Raw genomic sequence first — 8,486 nt, forward strand, 5'->3', positions numbered from 1 at the left:
CCCTGGACGGGGAGAACGGGTCCCCCAAACATTTTGTCAGTGCTGCTGCCACCATCACCTGTTGGGGACGGCTCACCAGCACCACCTACATCGTCACCACCATCACCAACGTCTCCCCAACACCGCCACCACCATCAGCATCACCACCATCAAGGACACCATCACCACTGCCCTCAGCTCGGGCGAGAGAGGCCTGGCACAAACAAGTGCCCAGTATTCGTTTGCTCTCCGGATACATGGGGTCTCAATTCAGTCTGAAGGTCTTCCTAGGCAAGGACCAGCTCGTTGGCCACCCATGGAGCTCCCAGCGAACCGGGCCCAGAGACAAGTCCCAGGAGGCCCCCTGTGAAGACATGGTGAAGAGGGAAGCGGAGAGGGGAGCAGGGGGAGGAAGGAGGGAGACGGAAGAAGTGGGGTGGGCAGGGGGTGGGAGGCAGAGAAGATCCAGGCTCCTGGCCGTGCATCAGTGACCCAGTGTGCAGTCTGCGGTTTCTTACAGCTAGAAGGAGATGCCTATAGTTCTGACCTCTCCCTTTAAAATCAGGAATGCAGAGGAAACCTCAGCCTCTTGATACATTCGATTGACAAGCAGAGACATCAGAGGAGTGAAAGCAGGCGTCCACTCTCCCCGTCTCAGCAGCTCCTGCTTCTCCCACCAGGCGTATGGCTCCTGGTTCGCCTGTGCCCTCGTCTCCACAGCCGGGGCTGGAGGCACAGGGCCTGGAGCCCACCAGGAAGTGCCAAGGGGCCTTGGGCCCGCCGGGGCAGGGCAGGAGCAGCCTAGGGAAACCAACCCTTGTTCTCCACTAAGGTGGAGTAGATGTCTCAGAGCCAGGGAAGGCAGAAGTGGGGGTGCAGGGGTGGACCCCCTCTGCTGTGCTCCACTGCGACTTCTCTGCCATCACGGATGTGGTCCTGCCCTCATCAGCAGTCCTGCCTTCAGCTGAGCATCACAGGTAGCAATTCTAACGTGCTGGGTCCCAGAAAGTCCTGGTCCAGCCACGTCTACTGCAGCTGTGCTCTGGGCTGGCAGCCCTGCCCACCCAGCCATGGCCTCTGTTCCCCGGTGTGGAGAGAACCAGCGGACCAAGGATCGAACACACACACCCTGGCTGGGAAGAGGACGAGAAGGACCCTCCGTCGCGCTGCCTGGGGCAGTAGAAGGCAGAGACTCAGGAAGGAGTAAGCCACAGCCTCGGTTCCACACCTGTGTCTGCTTCCAGCTGCTCCTTTGCAGAGTCACCACTTCCTTCCCTGGGCCATCAGTCACCAAGATGCCAGTCTTGTCCTCCCAGTGCCCAGACGTTGCCCCCACCTGCCACATACATGCAACACACCAGACACACTCATGCAACATGCATGCAATTCACTCACCCGAGACACATGCTCACACGGCACACACACACATCAGCTGGCGCACACTCAGGCGACGCACACGCGCACGTCTGTGCAGAGAGGAACTGCTGTATTCTGGCACATTGTCCTGATGAGGCCTCAGATTAAAGCCACCTCCTGCCCTGCTGGGTCAGAACAGACTAACCCATTGCCCACATGGGGGGGAGTTATTTCTGCTGCCAGCCCTGGAGAAGCTGCGGGTCCTGGAGAAGCTGCAGGTCCTGGAGAAGCTGCGGGTCCTGGAGAAGCTGTGGGTCCTGGAGATGCTGCTAGCTGGCACCTGCACCCTTTCCTCATCTGTCCGAGAAGGAGACAGGCCTCTTCAGCCCTGGCTCTCCCCAAATCCTGAGAAGTAAACCATCCCATACACCAGCCCCACCACCTGAGGAAAATCCGGGCAGTCTACAGATTCACGTGCACGAGAAGGAAAACAATGAAGGAGCCTGGAGGGGTGGCCTCCTCGGCCGGCTCGAGACTTCCCCCGCACGATGTCATGTAAAATGTACCAGGCCAGCTACACGTCAGTGATTTCAACTCCGTGATGGTCAGAAAGGGCAAGACAGTAAAAAGATCAGTGCTTGCCAGGGCTTAGGGGAGGGACAAATAGGTGGGGTCCAGGGAAATTTTAGGGCTGAAAAACTGTTCTGCATGACTATATAATGGGGCACACATGGCATCATGCATTTGTCACAGGGCATAGAACATGCCCCCCAAAGAGCGAGCCCTGATGTAAAGTGTGGGCTTTAGTTAATAGCAACGTGTCAACACTGAGCCACCGCGTATTGTAAGGGCAGTGCCCACGCCAGATGTAAACAGCGGGGGAGGGGCGTGGGAGCTGGATGTAAACAGCGGGGGAGGGGCGTGGGAGCTGGATGTAAACAGTGGGGGAGGGGCGGGGAGCTGGGTGGAAACAGTGGGGGAGGGGCGGGGAGCTGGGTGGAAACAGCGGGGGAGGGGCGTGGGAGCTGGATGGAAACAGTGGGGGAGGGGCGGGGAGCTGGGTGGAAACAGTGGGGGGGCGTGGGAGCTGGATGTAAACAGCGGGGGAGGGGCGTGGGAGCTGGATGTAAACAGTGGGGGAGGGGCAGGGAGCTGGATGGAAACAGTGGGGGGGCGTGGGAGCTGGATGTAAACAGCAGGGGAGGGGCGGGGAGCTGGGTGGAAACAGTGGGGGTGGGGGTGGGAGTCTGCACTTTGTCAGTTTCTCTGTATAGGGAACTGCTTTTAAATGTTGTCTATTAATTTAAAAAGGAGGAGGAGGAGAATCAGGCTGAGATGTGGCCATTCTGAACAAATTCAACTTCCGTAGGTTACCAGCTGCCTCGCTGAGGCCCGCCCTGCCCCCACAGACACGGCCCCACGCCAGACGGTGTCGGGCCCTGCGGCAGAGGGCTGGCCCGGGAGCAGCCGCAGCCCGACGCATGCCTGCCTGAGCGGGTAGGCAGGCGTCCGGAGCCTGCAGGCTGGTCCCAGGGCAGCCTGCCCGGCCAGGACCTGCTGGTTCATGTTTGCTTTAACAAATCACCACTTAGCTTTGTGGGGCCGGGAGCATGATTTATGGGAGCATGGCTGACGCTGACAGAGGCTGGGCCCTCTTTACTGCGGGATGTGGGGCAGTCTCAGTCACCCTCCCTCAAGGTCATCGGTAGCTGATAAGGACCCTGAGTTCTGAGGCCGAGGCGCCACATCCACCCGGCCTGCCCCCAGGAGCTGGGGGCCTGCGGCCAGCCCCAGGCCAGGGCCGCATCCCAACAGCTGTGCCCACCCCACGCCAGCGCCCTCAGGGCCTTGAGCAGGTGGGGCCGTGGGCAAAGCTGTGTTCTGGACAGCCCGATCGATCGGGTCAGATAACTGTTGCCTCTTTCTCACCCGAGGCCCGTTTTTCAGAGTGAAGTCACTTTCCTAAGCACGCACCCCTACACTCCTAAATCTCTCTCTCCAGTGCTTTCCTTTCTCCAGCTTGGCTCCACCTGGGCTCTGTGGCGGTGGTTGGGGGGGTGCGTACAAAGATTCATCTGCAGGGCTGTGTTCTCCATGCCCCAGGGTGGGGGGAGGTGGGACCTCTCCTGGGGGAAGAAGTACCCTGGGGGTGGTCCTCAGGGCATTGCTTTGCTTCCTCCTCAATCTCGGGGTGGGGGACACCACCCCTCCCCTACTGACGACTGCTGTTTCTCTGGAGTCATTGGATCGAGCCCCGCCCCTTGCTGTACAGCCTGTGCCCTGAGGAGGTGAAGGCCTGGCCGCAGTCCTGCTGGTGAGGGCAGCGCCAGGCCGAGGAGGGCACGTGCCCTGCAGGCCCTGAGGGGCCGGCCTCCTCGTGACCCGGCTTCCGCGTGTCCTGGCACCAGATGGAGCTGGTCTCTTCCCCTGGCCCGTGCAAAAGACTAAGACGTGATAGCTCTGATGACAGATCCTTTCACAACAGACACGAATATTGAATCACTACGTTGTACACCTGAAACTAATGTAATGTTAACAAGGCTAATAAAATAACGGGGCAAAGGCAGCTGAGGCCAGAGGAGGAGGGTGACGGACACCTTTGCGATGATGGGCCTGAGTCACTGCTCAAGCTGCGCTCCAGAGGCCACCCAGCGCCGCGGGCCTCCTGGTCGGGGGCGTGTCCCCCGGGAGGCACCTTGCAGTCCTGGGCACCACTGCTGCACTGGAATCTGGTTCCACTTTTGGTTGACACGAGACTCGGGGACAGAGGAACAGGGTAAAGACCACTACCGGGTACAACTGGCAAATCCAGAACGCAGGAGAGTCGCTGGACCAGGTGTCTTCAATCAGTGAGTGAGAATGGGGGTGGCAGAGGGGAGGAGAAACTGAGAGCTGAATATACAAAATAAACAACGAGGTCCTGCCGTGCAGCACAGGGAACTGTATTCAATACCTTGTAATGACCTGCAATAGAAGAGAATCTGAAAAGGAATTTATTTCTATACGTATGTGTAACTGAACCACTATGCTGCACACCAGACACTAACACCACATTGTAAAACCAACTATAAGTCAGTAAAAATAAGTAAATAAAAAGAAACTAAGAGTTCAAAAGAGCCTTCAAAGTCCTATCAGGTTGTGGACTTTGTGTTCAAAGAAACCAGCTCTGAAAAGCAGGCATTCGGTAGGGCTGTCTGTTAGAGTAACTTGCTGATGAGGCGAGGCCCAGGGACTGCAGTGAAAGAGCCCGGGAGAGGACGGGCGAGGGGCACCGGGGAGGGGATGGCCGATCAAGTAAGACCGGCCGTGACGCTCCGCCCTCTAAGGGCGACTGAAAAGAATCAAAATAAATAGTTTAAAAAGTGTGACAAAAAATTAACACCAGCAAAAACCGAGCCCGTCCTTACTGTGGGGCTACACCCTCTACAGCCCCTAGCTCTAAACCGGGGTGGAAACAACAAAGGAGGTGCGTGCGCCCCGGGACGCCGGAGGAGGGCCCAGTAGCCCTTCCGTGGTGTCGACTTTGTACCTCGTCCTCCTAAGGTGTCTCAGACGCCTGTGTTGTATGGACACGTAACACATCAGCAAGCTGGTCCACACGCAGAGCCGGACGCGCACACCTGTACCGGGGCGTGTGCTCACACGCTGCATCGCTGACCGCGGGGTGCCACCGTCTCCACCGGCGCTGGCTGCGACGGCAGAGACACTGAGGGCTTAGACCGCAGACATCTGAGTCTCACAGTTCTGGAGGCTGGAGGCCCCCCACCGAGGCCGGCAGGCCTGGGGTCGGGCTGGCCCTCTTGCTGGCGTGTCTACAGCTGCTCCTTTCAGCTGTCTCCTCACAGGGCGGCGAGAGAACAGCTCGCTGTCTCTGGAACCCCTTCTTGTAAGGGCACAGAGCTCGCTCATGGGGGCTCCATCCTCGCGCCTTCATCACCTCGCAAAGCCCCGCCCCCTAATGCCGCTACATCGCTACATCTGGGACTGGGGTTTCAACATAGGAATCTGAGGGACACAAACATTCAGCCTATAACAATCACAAACCCCTGGACACCAGACCCTGGAGAACTCGCACAGCCGAGCGACACCCAAGGCCCTGCCCTCACTCTGTGTTCCGAGTGAGTTCCAAGCCCGCCCCCAGCAGCCTGGGCCACAGTGAGCTTCCTGGTCCCCAGCCAGCTCGGACCCTCTGCCGCCACCATCACCCTGGTGTCCTTCCTCAAGTGACAGTCTTCCCGGGAGCTGCCGGGGCCCGGGGTCCAGGTGCTGCGTCACAGCAGGAGAGAAATGCCAGGGTTGCATTTCTGGTCACGTCCCTTAGAAATCACCCGCCAACGGAGAGTTGGGGACTAGAGCCCCCGACACCCCATCCAAGCAGGCCCCCAAGGGACACCACGGGGGAGGCGGAGCGTCCGCAGCAGAGCAGCCCCAGCGCACCGTCACGTCTCCTCCCGCAGGCAGAGTTCTGCCTTTCCCCCCACTGCTGCTCGGGCAGCTCAGACAGCAGGCGCCCCCACCCCCTGCTGCAGGGGCCCAGCCGTCAGTCTTTCAGGACTAAACACTAAAAAGATTTCAGGAATGCCAGGAATCACGAATTTCACTCAAGGGCACTTTCTTTATGTCATTTCAGGTCACAAATCACAAAGTCCGTGCACGTTCAGTCTTTGGAAAAGCCCACAGTCTCGAAGAGCGCTGCTTGGCGCCCACGCATGGCCTCGCCTCTGTAACCGCCGTCCTCTGGCGCCTTGGCGCGCAGCTCTGGAGGCGCGGGGGGCTGAGGGGGGCTGGGCAGTGTCGTCAGAAGTCACCGTGCCCCTCCCGGCCTGCAGCACAGCACGCCCGGCACCGAACTTCCTCCAAGCTCTAGGTCTGGGGTTGCGTTTAACCTAACCCGTTCCAGGCAAGGGCACAGGCGATGAGCTACAGAAACCCAGAGGAACAAGTCCTGCTCGGACGCTGGAGCCCAAGCAGACCCTCTGGGACCTCACCTTACAGGGACGCCGCCAGCCCGGGCCAGCCTGCCCGGGGGACGTCAGGCTGGCTCAGAATCAGAACACAGCTCTTTTGTTTCCATCCCTGCTGAACACTTCCCTGAAATCTGCCAGGCCCGCTCGCTGGCTCAGGAAGAAAACAGAAAGTCTAGCTGACGCGTCGGGGGTCCGGAACATTCCAGAGCTCTGGTCTCATTGCTCAGGGCCAGAAACACATGCTGACCATGTCCTGACCTCGGGACGGCCCCTTGAAGTTACTAGCGTGTTTTTCCTTAGCTAAATCCCTTGCATTAAAAATTTTAAAAAAGTTTAAGAGATCCAGTGCTCTCTCCTTTAGTTCTCAAAACACATAATGGCTTGAACCTGGCAAGCAGGCTGACCTGTGCGCCTGCGTCTGCGAGAGCAGAGAGAGCGACTGATTCCGGGTGCCCCCTGCAATCCGCTCACACACACACCCCCCGCACACCCCACATCACACGAATTCACACTCGCTCACTCACAGCCCATCTCCCCAGCCTGCCTGAGACCCGCAGACCCTTCTCCATGGGCCTGCAACCCCGTTCCCACCATCAGCAGCAAATGAGAAGCCTGCAGCTCCGCGGGCACCCCTCTCTCAGCTCACGCTGGGGGCCAAATCCACGCCCACCTCTCACCCATCCCAACCCCCTCACCTTCCCTGCGCCTTCTGAAATCCGTGGGCATCACCAGGAGCTGCAGGGCCTTCCCTGGTCTTGGTGTCCCCGCATCTCCTGCTCTAACTGGCCCCACCCCCCACTTCCCCTGCATCTTCCTTTCTGGGGTCCCCCTTCCATGGGACCAGGGCTGGGGGCTTCCTTCCTGGCTCATCGCTGCACCAGACCAGCATCCCTTCACCTTCCCCAACTGTCACGCTGAAGCACGTCTCTGCAGACCACAGCCCCTCCCTGTGATGGCCCCACGGATCCTCGGGGATCCACTCACCCTAAAGGCCCTGGCCAGTCGGTGCCTCTGGAGCCCAGGGCCACATCCCATCCATCTGACCGTCCTTCCACTGGTCCTTCCTCCTGCATACCTCCCCCTCCCTCCCTTCCCAACAGAAATGCAACGTGGAGACCTTAGAGGTGGGTGGAATCCCGAAAGTCACAGGGGAGGGGGCATGAGAGAGGGCTGGAGTGTATGTGTGTGTACGTGCCTGTGTGTACATGTGTGCATGTGTATACATGCATGTGTGTACGTGTGCACTTGTGTGCGTATGTGTACACTGTACATGTGCATGTGTGCACACGTGCTGTGTGCGGAATGTGGTGCATGGGGAAGCAGGTGAGAAGTGAGTGGTTCTGGGTGCTGGGATTGGCCCCTCCTCTCTAAGCCCACACAGCCTGGCCCCCAGCCTGGCCCCCAGCCCTGTTGGATGACAGCCACCCAGAGAGAGCAAGACTGGGGAGGCTGACCCTCATGGGTCTAGTTGGTTAACGACTGATATGGCAGGAGCGTGGTGGTGCCAGGGCCCTTGGCCTGAAAGGACAGAGCTGCTTCCCCGTGGACTGGGGGGGTGGCTGCCTTCACTGGGTGTGGAGCATTCCCCCAGGCTCAGCAGCAGGGCCGCCCCCTCAGGCCTGGGAGCCCAGGGATGTGTGGAGGGGCAGGGGGGCCCCTCTGGGTCCAGGCCTGGTGGAGAGACGAGGATGTGGAGAGAGGATCAGACTGGAGATGGAAGCGGGAACCTGCGGTGGAAGGAGCCTGCGTTCCTCCAGCTCTGACGCCCCCACGAGCCCCCGGTTTGTTTCACATCTGTCTCCTCCAGACAGAGGCTCCCCAAGGACGGGCCCCTCTGGACTTCACTGAGCCCAGTGCCTGGAGCTTGGGGGGGTGGGCAAAGACATGAGTGCAGTTTAAGGGTCAATCAACAAGTGAGGCTGGACGAGGGAGTGCAGGAGTCGGGGTTGGGGGAAGGTCCGGGCCGGGGGTGCGGGTGCCAGCGCGTGAGCAGGGGTGTCCAGCAGACAGTCAGGCCAGCACAGCAGCTCCAGACGGCAGGACTCATCTGCTCACGAGTGGGAGGAACTCGGCTCGGAGGGGCTGGCCCAAAGGGGACTCGTGGGATCTGGTCCCCAGAGCACGAGTATGCGGGCGGTCACCTCGGGGACAGCTGGAAGGTCTGGCAGTGCAGGGAGGCCTCAA

This window comes from Vicugna pacos, chromosome 1, assembly GCF_048564905.1.
Source record: "Vicugna pacos chromosome 1, VicPac4, whole genome shotgun sequence".
NCBI classification, from domain to species: domain Eukaryota; kingdom Metazoa; phylum Chordata; class Mammalia; order Artiodactyla; family Camelidae; genus Vicugna; species Vicugna pacos.